Consider the following 15,413-nt stretch of genomic DNA (forward strand, 5'->3'; position numbering starts at 1 on the left):
TCTGCAGGTTTGTGACTGGCATCAGCTGTCTCGTTATCTGTGGGCGGGTTTTCTATTTAAGCTCACTTGGACTCTCAGTCTATGCCTGCTGTCAATGTATTCAGTGCTATTCTGATTCCTTCTGACTACCTTGCTCCCAGTCTCTTCAAGAGAAGCTAAGTTTCCGTTTTGTTCATTTTTTGATCATCAGTGTTCTATTTTTTTCTTGTCCAGCTTGCTAATATGTGATTCCCCAGCTTGCTGGTAGCTCTAGGGGGCTGAGTTTCTCCCCCCACACCGTTAGTTGGTGTGGGGGTTCTTGAATTCTCAGCGTGGATATTTTGGTAGGGTTTTTTACTGACCGCACAGTTCGCTATCTGTCTTCTGCTATCTAGTATTAGTGGGCCTCATTTGCTGAATCTGTTTTCATTCCTACGTGTGTCTTTTCTCCTTACCTCACCGTTATTATTTGTTGGGGGCTTCCTATATCTTTGGGGTTATTTCTCTCGAGGCAAGTGAGGTCTTGCTTTCTCTTTAGGGGTAGTCAGTTTCTCAGGCTGCGTCGAGACGTCCAGGATTTTAGGCACGTTCACCGGCTACCTTTAGTGTGTTTGGATAGGATCAGGTTTTGCGGTCAGTCCAGTTACCATCTCCCTAGAGCTCGTGTCTATGTTTAGTTACTTAGCTAGTATTTCCTGTGATCCCCAGCCACTGGGATCATAACACAAAACCCCTAAAAGATTTACTATCACCAGAAAATTTTTCTGACAGCGGAGGGCGAGAGAGTCGGAACAGGGGTGGCAGTAGACAAGGTTGCTGCAGCCACGCTAGCAGCCTGAACAGCAACTGCGGTAACATCCACAGCTGAGGTTGTGCGCTCAAGAGCCGCCAACCTACCCTCCAGCTGCTGTGTGTACCACAAGGATAGCGGTTTGTCCACCATTTACTAGCCAGACCCTGGCGCTAGCCTTCTGTTTGGGTTTGAGGAACACACTGTGTATATATATATATATATATATATATATATATATATATATATATATAATATATATATATATGACAGTAGGTGCGTTCGCAGCCCGGGGTCGACTGTGCCGGAGAGAAACCTGCTGCTAGTAACAGGTGCTACTATATGGCAGCTTAAGCAAACTCTGTTACTTCACAGATTCACTATGAAGAGAGAACGCTGTGCCCTGTTAACCTCACAGGAGATCACAGCTACCTAATAGAGCCAACAGTGGTCATGCAGTCAGAATAGCACACAAGCAACTCCTCTCCGGTGGAGCCGGAATTCTAATGGCTATACGCCAGCCCTGAATCCACATACACAAAACTCCTCACCAGAGGTGCCGGTATTCTAGGGGCTTATTTCAGCCAAACCTTGACCACATGCAACCATAACCACACTGGCACTGAGCTCATAACATAGGTTTGATACTAGCGCATGGCCGTGCGGCCATGCAAACTTTTTATAGTTTTAGCACTCAAGGAACTTCCTAGTGGTCCAACAGGAACTGCTTCAGGACCTGCGCATGTGACCCCCGACCTCCAATGGGAGGTCATCCCGTGGGCATGCCCAGTATGGGAAAAGCAGGACTTAGTCCCAGAAAAATCTGCTCGCTGCTGATCAGTGCTGGCTACAAAGAAAGAGCCTGGAAGAACAGTAGTAACCAGTCGCTCAGCATCAGCCTGAGTCAGACGCTGGAACCGACGGCTCCACGGCTGGAGAAGAATGGGAGACTGCAGCGGAGATGGTTCGAGATTCCCCCTGTGCAGAGGCGGGAACTCGACACCTAACAACTTTTGACTGAGATAACAGACTGTTTCAATATTTGGCCTGTATTTTTTACAATTTTAAAAACAACAATTCTGTAAACACCATGGGTAGCAGACCAAAAACTGGAATGCATGTCTGAAAAGCAAGGATTTGGAGACCACAGATAAACCAGTTGTCTGACTGAGATAACAGACTTTCAATATGTGGCCTGTATTTTGTAAAAATTTTTGAACCACAAAATTCTGTATACACCAAGGGTAGCAGACCAAAAACTGGAATGTATGCCTGAACAGCAAGGATTTGGAGACCACAGATAGACCAGATGTGTGACTAAGATAACTGACTGTTTCAATATGTGGCCTGTATTTTTTAAAAAATTTTAACCAAAAAATTCTGTATACAGCAAGGGTAGCAGACCAAAAAATGCAATGTATGCCTACAAAGCAAGGATTTTGACACACCACAGATACACCGGGCGCCTGACGGAGATAAGAGATTTTTTAAAAATTTTAAAGCAACAAACTACTGTATACACCAAAGGTAGTGAACCAAAAACTGAAATGTATGCCTGAAAAGCCAAGATTTGCAGACCACAGATAGACCAGATGTGTGACTGAGATAACAGACTGTTTCAATATGTGTAGAAGACACCTAGACCAAAACTGCCCTCTTGGCCAGCAGAGGGCTTACCTCTATGCCATAACATATAAACCTATAAGAGATATGCTGGATTGCAGAATGAAGAAAACAAAATGAAAACAACAGAACAGCAACCAAGCAGAAAGAGGTACCAAACAATAGATAATTTTTATTAAAGTGTCAAATACACAAACATGCAATAAAAACACATGGACAAAAAATGGTGAGAGGAAAGGCGTGCCAAAAAAGGCCCCAGCCCAGGAGAGATGTTAACAAGTGGCTGAGGAAAGACACAACGAATCCAGGTAACCTGAACACAAACACGCTGGAAAATGTCCAAAAAATGGCAAGTAGGATGAATGCTGATGTTACACAATGAACTAAAAATAAACAATGCCCAAAAAGAAGGACAATAATACAGGTGTCAGATGAATATGAGAGTAACTATCATATATATAAGGCAACTCTATTGGTGTATATAACACCACTGCTGAACATATTCAAAAACGAGCATAAGATGGACCTAATGCCTGTCCCACAGTCCTAGGCATAGTATGCACATACTTAGAAAATAACCGGTATATTACCTTGGGACATGGTGGACACAGGCTCCGGCGTGGTGTGGACAGGAGAGGGCCTCAACGCACGTTTCGCCGTTGCAGGCTTCGTCAGGAGGCGTGGCTTGATGTAAGGGGTTGGGCAATATATATAGGTGACCAGCGATGCATGGACCAGTCGGCGCGCACCTACCATGATGCAGAAACCCCCGGCCGGCGGATGCAGCAGCGCACCACGGGGTATGGGCGGGAGGACAAACGTCATCTCCGCCCATCTCTGTGGTAACGCCGCAAACACCCGACACGGCTGGGGGCGCCGCAGCGCATGCGTGGGGCGCGCACAGGTCTAAAGATGGGCCAAGGTGGATAGAGGTAAGAGCCAAAACTCAGGGCACAGAGTGTGCACCTGTAGTACCGCGGGAATCCCCCGCTGGCGCGTACAGTGACGCGGCACGTAGCATAGGCAGGAAGATAGACGTCATATCAGTCCGTCTCCATAGCAACGTAACAAACACCCGGCAAGACCGGGCAGCAATAACAACAATGTAAGACTAATGCTGTAACGGGACCATTAACCCCAAAAGAGGGGAAGGACAAAGGCTGCATAAAACACAAATAAAGCTGTGCTCAACAATAGGATGGCATATTGTTCCCAAGTGAAACCCCTGAATAAGAAAGAGCTAAAGGGGGAGCTCAGCAACGTGATTACGCACAAGCTAGCAGCACATACTAAAAGATGGAACAACGGAAACATTAGTATATGCACAGTTGCTAAAACTATAGCATATACTAAACAACGTCATGTGCCAAAATAAGTACATGTATATATCAACAGCACAATTACAAAGATTATAAAGTACTGCTGTAATTAACAATACAACAATAGTAATACTTGAAAATCAGCAAACCGTCCAGAAGAAATGTAAAAGTAATTGTGAGTAATAAAAGGATGGATTCCTCAAATAGGCCCATCCAAAGAAATGTCTCAACAGCTGAAATTGTAATAAAGCAGCAGTCCGATGATTAATGTCTCTTTTCCAGATCCAAAGGATGCAGCAATAGTCCACTTGATAAGGTCCACCATGGAAATCCACGGACTGGGATGCATCACGTACAGAACAACAGGTGAATTTCTAGGTGAAGATAAAAGCATGAATTAAGTGAACAATGTAAAAAAACACATACAAGCGGCTCGGGGGCAAAGAGCCATAAAATACATAAGGAACCCAACACATAAATTAAAAGCAGACTGAATTCATAAAAAAGACCTGAAACTGATGGCCTCATTGAGGCCAGACGGTGAGAGAGTGTCCAAATTCACCATCCAACGTGTCTCTTTTTGGAGAAGTTTTTTCTTGATGTTACCGCCCCGGATCCCCATATATACACGGTCAATACCGCAGAATCTCAAACCTTTGGGGTTACTGTGGTGGACATCAAAGAAATGTCTCGGAATCGATTTTAGTTGAAGAGGCTCAGAACACGTGGCGGAGTTTTTGATATCCCTAATGTGCTCCTGAACACGAACCTTAAAAGCCCTCGTCGTCATGCCAATATAGATGCGATCACAAGGGCATCTAGCATGGTAGATAATAGCTTCCGTGTTACAGGTAATGTGATGCACAATCTTATATGTTGCATCCCCGGTGGAGTTAGTAAATTCCTTAGTTCTAACAATGTATTTGCAGGCAGAACAACTGCCACACGGGAAGCAACCCCAAGGAGGGCCCTTGGAACTAATGCCAAAGGAGCCGAACGGAGTAGTCCTGGGAGGGACATAATGACTCCTACAAAGGGTATCACGTAGTGTACGAGATTTCCGCCACGTGATTAGAGGATGTGAAGTCAGTTGTCTAGACAGGTCCCTGTCTGTTAGGAGGACCGGCCAATGTTTCCTAAAAATTTCATTAATTTTAGACCAATTTGAATTAAATTGGGTAATGAACCGTGGTGCTGAGGTATTATTGGCTAAGGACCTCCTAGATGATCCAGCCAAAAGCGAAGGTCTATCTGAATTGAGAGCACGCGAGTATCCACGCTGAATATCAGCCTGTCTATAACCCCTATCCTTGAACCGACGCGTGAGCTCACCCGCCTGCCTCAAGAAGGTATCCTCACCAGAACAGATTCTGCGTGCACGCAGAAACTGTCCAGCAGGTATGGAGCTCTTGAGTTTAGGGGGGTGAGATGAGGAGAAATGTAAGAGTGCGTTGGTGGCCGTGCTCTTGCGGAAGACATCAGTGGCTACCGCACCATCAGGTAACCTGGAAATGGCCAAATCCAAAAAATCAATTGAAGTTTGGCTATACTTCCAGGTCAATCTGATGTTGAATATGTTGATATTGAGATGGTTCAAAAAAGAATCCAATTGCGACGTGGAGCCCTGCCAGATAAAGAAAATATCGTCGATATACCGTAGCCACGAGATGACGGAACTGTGACCGGGTGTGTCAAGGACCACGTCCCTCTCCCACAGCCCCAGGAACAAATTAGCATATGAGGGCGCACAAGACTCCCCCATAGCAGTGCCCTGGAGCTGTAGGAAGGGGCGGTCCTTGAACACAAAAAAATTATGAGTCAAAATGAACTCCAAAAGTTCCAAAATAAAATTAATAAGTTCCGGTCCAAAGTTGGTCATATCCAAAAAGAATTTTGCAGCCCGCATCCCGTGGCCATGGCCTATCGACGTGTACAGGGACTCCACATCGCAAGTAACCAGCCACATGTCGTCCTCAATAACAAGGCCATCCAGCCTCCTCAATACATCGGTAGTGTCCTGTACAAATGATGGAAGAGTCTCTACACATTTTTTCAGATAAAAGTCAATAAATTGACATGAAGGCCCACAAAGACCCCCCACGCCAAAGACAATGGGTCTGCCTGGTGGACGTGAGGGGTCCTTGTGAACCTTAGGCAACAGGAAGAAGGTGGGAACAACGGGAAATTCATGAAAAAGGGCATCACTCATCTTACGAGTGATGGCTGAACACTCCACACCCGCATCAAGAAGAGATTTTAAACTAAGTTGGAAATCCGACAAGGGTATGTGGTCAAGCTTTCTATAGTGCTCTGGTCTCAAAAGCTGTTGAAAGGCCTCAGCCTCGTACAGAGCCACCGGCCAGATCACCACATTGCCGCCCTTGTCAGCCTGCTTGATAACAACATCTTTCATATCACTCAATTCCTTGATAGCCCTTCTCAAGGGAGGAGATAAGTTATCATGACCCAAGTCAGTACTCAATTGGTCAAACTCTTTCCCCACCAGCTTAACAAAAATCTCTACTGGGGGGCAGGCAGACAAGGGTGGAAAGGTTAAAGACCGCCGGTGAAGATGTACGGGGATCGAGGGGGAAGTGGTGCAGACGTTCTCCGCCTCTAAAGCCTCCAGGTCACTTAAGACCTGAAGGTCAGTCGGGGACAGGGAAGGATCTGCTTTGGTGGCAAAATATTTTTTGAAGATTAATTTTCTAGCGAAAAGTTGTAGCTCCTTAATCAGGGTAAATCTATCAGAGCCCTCCACCGGTGAAAAGGAGAGGCCTCTGGATAACACCTCTAGTTGTGATGTACTCAGAGAATGTTGTGATAGATTGATTACCTTTAAAACCTCCTGGCCTTCTTGTCTCTCATATTGTAGTGATGTTTTTTCTTTTTGATAATAGGAGTGGGTGGTTGTGAGGGGCGGGACATTGCCCCCAACCCGCCATCTTTGTCTAAAAAAGAGTCTCCACATGCTCCCTCAGAAGTAGTAGATAGACTAGAGAAGGAGTATGACCTAGGATGTTTTTTAGGAAACTTCTGATGCCACCGATATACACGGTTATTTTGATAATCTTCTAAATCCCATAGGTATTTCTTCGTTTTATTGTTCTGTATTTCCACCTCCCACTTGGAAAGCTCTTCCTCTAAGGATAGATCAAATTTTTTACACTCCTCATTAGAGATGGCACCTTGAATCTGTTCTCGCGTATTCTCAATCTCTTTTTCAAGATTTTCAAGGGACCTCTTATCTACTCCCACCAAAAGCTCTAAAAGAGTCCTTGAGCACTTAGTTAGGGTCTCCTCCCACCTGGCCGTGAAGGAAGAATCCTCCACGCCCAATGTGGGAAAAATTTGGACACGTAAGCCTCTCGGAACAATGTCTTTCTGTAGATAGTGTTCTAGGGCAGCCTTGTTCCACCACACCTTTGTTCTCTTTTTCAAGAGATCCCTAATTTTCAGTTTCAGGTCTTTAATATCATGTGTATCCTTATCAATTGGCCGTTTCTCACCAAACACCGTCCCGAGTTGTGTAACCCAGGTTTTGTCACGCTTCTTATAGTCCATATAACCTGTAATAGGATCTGTAGATACAAGAGAATTTAGCAAAAGACACCTAGACCAAAACTGCCCTCTTGGCCAGCAGAGGGCTTACCTCTATGCCATAACATATAAACCTATAAGAGATATGCTGGATTGCAGAATGAAGAAAACAAAATGAAAACAACAGAACAGCAACCAAGCAGAAAGAGGTACCAAACAATAGATAATTTTTATTAAAGTGTCAAATACACAAACATGCAATAAAAACACATGGACAAAAAATGGTGAGTGGAAAGGCGTGCCAAAAAAGGCCCCAGCCCAGGAGAGATGTTGACAAGTGGCTGAGGAAAGACACAACGAATCCAGGTAACCTGAACACAAACACGCCGGAAAATGTCCAAAAAATGGCAAGTAGGATGAATGCTGATGTTACACAATGAACTAAAAATAAACAATGCCCAAAAAGAAGGACAATAATACAGGTGTCAGATGAATATGAGAGTAACTATCATATATATAAGGCAACTCTATTGGTGTATATAACACCACTGCTGAACATATTCAAAAACGAGCATAAGATGGACCTAATGCCTGTCCCACAGTCCTAGGCATAGTATGCACATACTTAGAAAATAACCGGTATATTACCTTGGGACATGGTGGACACAGGCTCCGGCGTGGTGTGGACAGGAGAGGGCCTCAACGCACGTTTCGCCGTTGCAGGCTTCGTCAGGAGGCGTGGCTTGATGTAAGGGGTTGGGCAATATATATAGGTGACCAGCGATGCATGGACCAGTCGGCGCGCACCTACCATGATGCAGAAACCCCCGGCCGGCGGATGCAGCAGCGCACCACGGGGTATGGGCGGGAGGACAAACGTCATCTCCGCCCATCTCCGTGGTAACGCCGCAAACACCCGACACGGCCGGGGGCGCCGCAGCGCATGCGTGGGGCGCGCACAGGTCTAAAGATGGGCCAAGGTGGATAGAGGTAAGAGCCAAAACTCAGGGCACAGAGTGTGCACCTGTAGTACCGCGGGAATCCCCCGCTGGCGCGTACAGTGACGCGGCACGTAGCATAGGCAGGAAGATAGACGTCATATCAGTCCGTCTCCATAGCAACGTAACAAACACCCGGCAAGACCGGGCAGCAATAACAACAATGTAAGACTAATGCTGTAACGGGACCATTAACCCCAAAAGAGGGGAAGGACAAAGGCTGCATAAAACACAAATAAAGCTGTGCTCAACAATAGGATGGCATATTGTTCCCAAGTGAAACCCCTGAATAAGAAAGAGCTAAAGGGGGAGCTCAGCAACATGATTACGCACAAGCTAGCAGCACATACTAAAAGATGGAACAAAGGAAACATTAGTATATGCACAGTTGCTAAAACTATAGCATATACTAAACAACGTCATGTGCCAAAATAAGTACATGTATATATCAACAGCACAATTACAAAGATCATAAAATACTGCTGTAATTAACAATACAACAATAGTAATACTTGAAAATCAGCAAACCGTCCAGAAGAAATGTAAAAGTAATTGTGAGTAATAAAAGGATGGATTCCTCAAATAGGCCCATCCAAAGAAATGTCTCAACAGCTGAAATTGTAATAAAGCAGCAGTCCGATGATTAATGTCTTTTTTCCAGATCCAAAGGATGCAGCAATAGTCCACTTGACAAGGTCCACCATGGAAATCCACGGACTGGGATGCATCACGTACAGAACAACAGGTGAATTTCTAGGTGAAGATAAAAGCATGAATTAAGTGAACAATGTAAAAAAACACATACAAGCGGCTCGGGGGCAAAGAGCCATAAAATACATAAGGAACCCAACACATAAATTAAAAGCAGACTGAATTCATAAAAAAGACCTGAAACTGATGGCCTCATTGAGGCCAGACGGTGAGAGAGTGTCCAAATTCACCATCCAACGTGTCTCTTTTTGGAGAAGTTTTTTCTTGATGTTACCGCCCCGGATCCCCATATATACACGGTCAATACCGCAGAATCTCAAACCTTTGGGGTTACTGTGGTGGACATCAAAGAAATGTCTCGGAAACGATTTTAGTTGAAGAGGCTCAGAACACGTGGCGGAGTTTTTGATATCCCTAATGTGCTCCTGAACACGAACCTTAAAAGCCCTCGTCGTCATGCCAATATAGATGCGATCACAAGGGCATCTAGCATGGTAGATAATAGCTTCCGTGTTACAGGTAATGTGATGCACAATCTTATATGTTGCATCCCCGGTGGAGTTAGTAAATTCCTTAGTTCTAACAATGTATTTGCAGGCAGAACAACTGCCACACGGGAAGCAACCCCAAGGAGGGCCCTTGGAACTAATGCCAAAGGAGCCGAACGGAGTAGTCCTGGGAGGGACATAATGACTCCTACAAAGGGTATCACGTAGTGTACGAGATTTCCGCCACGTGATTAGAGGATGTGAAGTCAGTTGTCTAGACAGGTCCCTGTCTGTTAGGAGGACCGGCCAATGTTTCCTAAAAATTTCATTAATTTTAGACCAATTTGAATTAAATTGGGTAATGAACCGTGGTGCTGAGGTATTATTGGCTAAGGACCTCCTAGATGATCCAGCCAAAAGCGAAGGTCTATCTGAATTGAGAGCACGCGAGTATCCACGCTGAATATCAGCCTGTCTATAACCCCTATCCTTGAACCGACGCGTGAGCTCACCCGCCTGCCTCAAGAAGGTATCCTCACCAGAACAGATTCTGCGTGCACGCAGAAACTGTCCAGCAGGTATGGAGCTCTTGAGTTTAGGGGGGTGAGATGAGGAGAAATGTAAGAGTGCGTTGGTGGCCGTGCTCTTGCGGAAGACATCAGTGGCTACCGCACCATCAGGTAACCTGGAAATGGCCAAATCCAAAAAATCAATTGAAGTTTGGCTATACTTCCAGGTCAATCTGATGTTGAATATGTTGATATTGAGATGGTTCAAAAAAGAATCCAATTGCGACGTGGAGCCCTGCCAGATAAAGAAAATATCGTCGATATACCGTAGCCACGAGATGACGGAGCTGTGACCGGGTGTGTCAAGGACCACGTCCCTCTCCCACAGCCCCAGGAACAAATTAGCATACGAGGGCGCACAAGATGCCCCCATAGCAGTGCCCTGGAGCTGTAGGAAGGGGCGGTCCTTGAACACAAAAAAATTATGAGTCAAAATGAACTCCAAAAGTTCCAAAATAAAATTAATAAGTTCCGGTCCAAAGTTGGTCATATCCAAAAAGAATTTTGCAGCCCGCATCCCGTGGCCATGGCCTATCGACGTATACAGGGACTCCACGTCGCAAGTAACCAGCCACATGTCGTCCTCAAGAACAAGGCCATCCAGCCTCCTCAATACATCGGTAGTGTCCTGTACAAATGATGGAAGAGTCTCTACACATTTTTTCAGATAAAAGTCAATAAATTGACATGAAGGCCCACAAAGACCCCCCACGCCAGAGAAAATGGGTCTGCCTGGTGGACGTGAGGGGTCCTTGTGAACCTTAGGCAACAGGAAGAAGGTGGGAACAACGGGAAATTCAGGAAAAAGGGCATCACTCATCTTACGAGTGATGGCTGAACACTCCACACCCGCATCAAGAAGAGATTTTAAACTAAGTTGGAAATCCGACAAGGGTATGTGGTCAAGCTTTCCATAGTGCTCTGGTCTCAAAAGCTGTTGAAAGGCCTCATGTCATGGTTCCCAATGGCAAGGGAACGTCAGAGAACATAAATAACAGAACAGCTCTTGGGTGATGGAATCTCGAGCTGACCGTTTGCTAAACCTACCACACAACTAACAGTGGCCGGGTGGCGTACCTACGTTTTATCCCTAGACGCCTAGCGCCAGCCGGAGGACTAACTAACCCTAATAGAGGAAAAGACAGACCTGGCTTACCTCTAGGGAAATTCCCCCAAAAAGGAGACAGAAGCCCCCCACATATATTGACGGTGAGTTCAGAGGAAAAGACATACGCAGTATGAAGGTAGGTTCAGCAAAGCGAGGTCCGCTTACTAGATAGCAAGAAGATACAATAGGGAACTTCACGGTCAGCTGAAAACCCTATTAAAGTACCATCCCGAAATTACTTTAAGACTCATGTGTCAACTCATGACACCGGAGTGGCAATTTCGGCCCACAAGAGCTTCCAGCTACAGAAAAAAAACATAACTGTGAACTGGAACAAAAATGCAAAACAAACTTAGGACTAAGAGTCCAACTTAGCTGATAGTAGTCTAGAAGCAGGAACATGCAACAGAAAGGCTCTGGTTACATTGATGGCCGGCACTAGAATAACTGAGCAGCAAGGCTAAATAGGATACACCCATATCCTGATGGAAACAGGTGAACAGAGAAAGTGAAGCACACAAGTCCAGTACCACCAATGACCACCGGGGAGCCCAAAAACCAAACTCACAACAGCCTCAGCCTCGTACAGAGCCACCGGCCAGATCACCACATTGCCGCCCTTGTCAGCCTGCTTGATAACAACATCTTTCATATCACTCAATTCCTTGATAGCCCTTCTCAAGGGAGGAGATAAGTTATCATAACCCAAGTCAGTACTCAATTGGTCAAACTCTTTCCCCACCAGCTTAACAAAAATCTCTACTGGGGGGCAGGCAGACAAGGGCGGAAAGGTTAAAGACCGCCGGTGAAGATGTACGGGGATCGAGGGGGAAGTGGTGCAGACGTTCTCCGCCTCTAAAGCCTCCAGGTCACTTAAGACCTGAAGGTCAGTCGGGGACAGGGAAGGATCTGCTTTGGTGGCAAAATATTTTTTGAAGATTAATTTTCTAGCGAAAAGTTGTAGCTCCTTAATCAGGGTAAATCTATCAGAGCCCTCCACCGGTGAAAAGGAGAGGCCTCTGGATAACACCTCTAGTTGTGATGTACTCAGAGAATGTTGTGATAGATTGATTACCTTTAAAACCTCCTGGCCTTCTTGTCTCTCATATTGTAGTGATGTTTTTTCTTTTTGATAATAGGAGTGGGTGGTTGTGAGGGGCGGGACATTGCCCCAAACCCGCCATCTTTGTCTAAAAAAGAGTCTCTACATGCTCCCTCAGAAGTAGTAGATAGACTAGAGAAGGAGTATGACCTAGGATGTTTTTTAGGAAACTTCTGATGCCACCGATATACACGGTTATTTTGATAATCTTCTAAATCCCGTAGGTATTTCTTCGTTTTATTGTTCTGTATTTCCACCTCCCACTTGGAAAGCTCTTCCTCTAAGGATAGATCAAATTTTTTACACTCCTCATTAGAGATGGCACCTTGAATCTGTTCTCACGTATTCTCAATCTCTTTTTCAAGATTTTCAAGGGACCTCTTATCTACTCCCACCAAAAGCTCTAAAAGAGTCCTTGAGCACTTAGTTAGGGTCTCCTCCCACCTGGCCGTGAAGGAAGAATCCTCCACGCCCAATGTGGGAAAAATTTGGACACGTAAGCCTCTCGGAACAATGTCTTTCTGTAGATAGTGTTCTAGGGCAGCGTTGTTCCACCACACCTTTGTTCTCTTTTTCAAGAGATCCCTAATTTTCAGTTTCAGGTCTTTAATATCATGTGTATCCTTATCAATTGGCCGTTTCTCACCAAACACCGTCCCGAGTTGTGTAACCCAGGTTTTGTCACGCTTCTTATAGTCCATATAACCTGTAATAGGATCTGTAGATACAAGAGAATTTAGCAAAAGACACCTAGACCAAAACTGCCCTCTTGGCCAGCAGAGGGCTTACCTCTATGCCATAACATATAAACCTATAAGAGATATGCTGGATTGCAGAATGAAGAAAACAAAATGAAAACAACAGAACAGCAACCAAGCAGAAAGAGGTACCAAACAATAGATAATTTTTATTAAAGTGTCAAATACACAAACATGCAATAAAAACACATGGACAAAAAATGGTGAGAGGAAAGGCGTGCCAAAAAAGGCCCCAGCCCAGGAGAGATGTTGACAAGTGGCTGAGGAAAGACACAACGAATCCAGGTAACCTGAACACAAACACGCCGGAAAATGTCCAAAAAATGGCAAGTAGGATGAATGCTGATGTTACACAATGAACTAAAAATAAACAATGCCCAAAAATAAGGACAATAATACAGGTGTCAGATGAATATGAGAGTAACTATCATATATATAAGGCAACTCTATTGGTGTATATAACACCACTGCTGAACATATTCAAAAACGAGCATAAGATGGACCTAATGCCTGTCCCACAGTCCTAGGCATAGTATGCACATACTTAGAAAATAACCGGTATATTACCTTGGGACATGGTGGACACAGGCTCCGGCGTGGTGTGGACAGGAGAGGGCCTCAACGCACGTTTCGCCGTTGCAGGCTTCGTCAGGAGACGTGGCTTGATGTAAGGGGTTGGGCAATATATATAGGTGACCAGCGATGCATGGACCAGTCGGCGCGCACCTACCATGATGCAGAAACCCCCGGCTGGCGGATGCAGCAGCGCACCACGGGGTATGGGCGGGAGGACAAACGTCATCTCCGCCCATCTCCGTGGTAACGCCGCAAACACCCGACACGGCCGGGGGCGCCGCAGCGCATGCGTGGGGCGTGCACAGGTCTAAAGATGGGCCAAGGTGGATAGAGGTAAGAGCCAAAACTCAGGGCACAGAGTGTGCACCTGTAGCACCGCGGGAATCCCCCGCTGGCGCGTACAGTGACGCGGCGCGTAGCATAGGCAGGAAGATAGACGTCATATCAGTCCATCTCCATAGCAACGTAACAAACACCCGGCAAGACCGGGCAGCAATAACAACAATGTAAGACTAATGCTGTAACGGGACCATTAACCCCAAAAGAGGGGAAGGACAAAGGCTGCATAAAACACAAATAAAGCTGTGCTCAACAATAGGACGGCATATTGTTCCCAAGTGAAACCACTGAATAAGAAAGAGCTAAAGGGGGAGCTCAGCAACGTGATTACGCACAAGCTAGCAGCACATACTAAAAGATGGAACAAAGGAAACATTAGTATATGCACAGTTGCTAAAACTATAGCATATACTAAACAACGTCATGTGCCAAAATAAGTACATGTATATATCAACAGCACAATTACAAAGATTATAAAGTACTGCTGTAATTAACAATACAACAATAGTAATACTTGAAAATCAGCAAACCGTCCAGAAGAAATGTAAAAGTAATTGTGAGTAATAAAAGGATGGATTCCTCAAATAGGCCCATCCAAAGAAATGTCTCAACAGCTGAAATTGTAATAAAGCAGCAGTCCGATGATTAATGTCTCTTTTCCAGATCCAAAGGATGCAGCAATAGTCCACTTGATAAGGTCCACCATGGAAATCCACGGACTGGGATGCATCACGTACAGAACAACAGGTGAATTTCTAGGTGAAGATAAAAGCATGAATTAAGTGAACAATGTAAAAAAAACACACACAAGCGGCTCGGGGGCAAAGAGCCATAAAATACATAAGGAACCCAACACATAAATTAAAAGCAGACTGAATTCATAAAAAAGACCTGAAACTGATGGCCTCATTGAGGCCAGACGGTGAGAGAGTGTCCAAATTCACCATCCAACGTGTCTCTTTTTGGAGAAGTTTTTTCTTGATGTTACCGCCCCGGATCCCCATATATACACGGTCAATACCGCAGAATCTCAAACCTTTGGGGTTACTGTGGTGGACATCAAAGAAATGTCTCGGAATCGATTTTCTTTTTTATGAATTCAGTCTGCTTTTAATTTATGTGTTGGGTTCCTTATGTATTTTATGGCTCTTTGCCCCCGAGCCGCTTGTGTGTGTTTTTTTACATTGTTCACTTAATTCCTGCTTTTATCTTCACCTAGAAATTCACCTGTTGTTCTGTACGTGATGCATCCCAGTCCGTGGATTTCCATGGTGGACCTTATCAAGTGGACTATTGCTGCATCCTTTGGATCTGGAAAAGAGAAATCATCGGACTGCTGCTTTATTACAATTTCAGCTGTTGAGACATTTCTTTGGATGGGCCTATTTGAGGAATCCATCCTTTTATTAATCACAATTACTTTTACATTTCTTCTGGACGGTTTGCTGATTTTCAAGTATTACTATTGTTGTATTGTTAATTACAGCAGTACTTTATAATCTTTGTAATTGTG

The sequence above is a fragment of the Ranitomeya variabilis genome, chromosome 5, assembly GCF_051348905.1.
Source record: "Ranitomeya variabilis isolate aRanVar5 chromosome 5, aRanVar5.hap1, whole genome shotgun sequence".
NCBI lineage: Eukaryota > Metazoa > Chordata > Amphibia > Anura > Dendrobatidae > Ranitomeya > Ranitomeya variabilis.